Genomic DNA, 2,476 nt, shown 5'->3' with positions numbered 1-2,476 from the left:
GTTTTTGGTTTCAGAAATCCTAGTAACGAAATATTCTCGGAATTGGACGAAATCAACGCCCAGGTTCCTATTTTGCCCGGAAGCATCCAGAACACCCGAGAGCCACCAGGGAGGGGGCACAGGCCCACCAAACCCTAGGCCGGCGCGGCCAGGGGGGGCCCGCGCCACCCTATGGTGTGGGCACCCCTTCGACCCTCTGGCGCCGCCTCTTCGCCTATTTAAAGCCTCCGTCGCGAAAACCCTGATACGTTCGACGAAACCCACAGAAACCTTCCAGAGCCGCCGCCACCGCGACGCCAAGATCTGGGGGACAGGAGTCTCTGTTCCGGCACGCTGCCGGAACGGGGAAGTGCCCCCGGAAGGCTTCTCCATCGACACCGCTGCCATCTCCACCGCCATCTTCATCACCGCTGCTGCTCCCATGAGGAGGGAGTAGTTCTCCATCGAGGCTCGGGGCTGTACCGGTAGCTATGTGGTTCATCTCTCTCCTATGTGCTTCAATACAATAATCTCATGAGCTGCCTTACATGATTGAGATTCATATGATGATGCTTGTAATCTAGATGTCGATATGCTAGTCAAGTGAATTTTACTTATGTGATCTCCGGAGACTCCTTGTCCCACGTGTGTAAAGGTGACAGTGTGTGCACCGTGTGGGTCTCTTAGGCTATATTTCACAGAATACTTATTCACTGATGAATGGCATAGTGAAGTGCTTATTTATATCTCTTTATGATTGCAATGTATTTGTATCACAATTTATCTATGTGCTACTCTAGCAATGTTATTAAAGTAGTTTTATTCCTCCTACACGGTGTAATGGTGACAGTGTGTGCATCCGTGTTAGTACTTGGTTTATGCTATGATCATGATCTCTTGTAGATTGCGAAGTTAACTATTGCTATGATAGTATTGATGTGATCTATTCCTCCTACATATGCATGAAGGTGACAGTGTGCATGCTATGTTAGTACTTGGTTTAGTCGAATTGATCTATCTTACACTCTAAGGTTACTTAAATATGAACATTGAATTGTGGAGCTTGTTAACTCCGGCATTGAGGGTTCGTGTAATCCTACGCAATGTGTTCATCATCCAACAAGAGTGTAGAGTATGCATTTATCTATTCTGTTATGTGATCAATGTTGAGAGTGTCCACTAGTGAAAGTCTAATCCCTAGGCCTTGTTCCTAAATACTGCTGCGTTACTACTGCTTGTTTACTGTTTCACTGTGTTACTACTGCTGCAATACTACCACCATCAACTACACACCAGCAAGCTATTTTCTGGTACCGTTGCTACTGCTCATACTTATTCATACCACCTGTATTTCACTATCTCTTCACCGAACTAGTGCACCTATTGGGTGTGTTGGGGACACAAGAGACTTCTTGTTTTGTGGTTGCAGGGTTGCATGAGAGGGATATCTTTGACCTCTTCCTCCCTGAGTTCGATAAACCTTGGGTGATCCACTTAAGGGAAAACTTGCTGCTGTTCTACAAACCTCTGCTCTTGGAGGCCCAACACTGTCTACAGGAAAAGGAGGGGGAAGTAGACATCAGTGTACTGTAAGACATCCCGGTGGCCCAGTCCCAGCCCGGCCCCAAGCCCGATCCAAACCGTATCGGCCGGTCCCTGGCCTGGTCGACCGGCCCCTAGGTCGGCCGTGTCCGAGTCGGTCTCGACCAGATCCCGATCTGAGTCGGTTTTTAATGTATTTTCTCGACTTCTGGTCGTCCTGGACCCCTATATAAGTGCCCAGGACGCCCCCAAATTAGGTTTAGACCCCGTTTAAGATAAACCCTAGTTCATAGTTGATTGCTTTGCAACTCTATTGAATCTCTACACCAATCCGCATCGATCTGGTGTTTTGCCACTGAAAGTCTTGTGTGATCTGCTGTTCCATTGGGAGTTAGACGGTTGCAACTTACCGCTTCGTGGTCAGTGGCTACGTGCGCAAAGTGTGTGGAGTTGCGAATATCTTGCAGGGTTGAGAGTTGTTGCATTGGCGACATGGACCAATCGAGAGACTCGTTGCGTCATACAAGTTATCATCCACTTCATCATCGTGTTATCTCCGCTGTGTTCATCGTGTATTCATCACATCCACCGTAGCTTACTGAGAAGATCGGACAACCCCTTATCAAACACATAGCGTATGAAGCAATAAAAATATAGCGTATAGAGAGATGACATGTTGATTTGTTGATGAAGAGGGGATGCCTTGGGCATCCCCAAGATTTGACGCTTGTACCTCTTGAACATGTATTGGGGTGTAGGGGCATCCCCAAGCTTGAGATTTTGTCCATTCTCCATCTCATCACATCATTCTTCTCTCCCTACACTTGAAAATTTCATTCATAGAAAAATTTCTCACAATTCTTTATTAGCAACATTAGTACAATCAAAATAAACAAATCCACTTATGTTCATTACTAACATATATCAAACATCTATTAAAGCATAATCTACTGTA

Source organism: Lolium perenne, chromosome 1 (assembly GCF_019359855.2).
Source record: "Lolium perenne isolate Kyuss_39 chromosome 1, Kyuss_2.0, whole genome shotgun sequence".
NCBI lineage: Eukaryota > Viridiplantae > Streptophyta > Magnoliopsida > Poales > Poaceae > Lolium > Lolium perenne.
Note: the sequence above shows the minus strand (reverse complement) of the source record.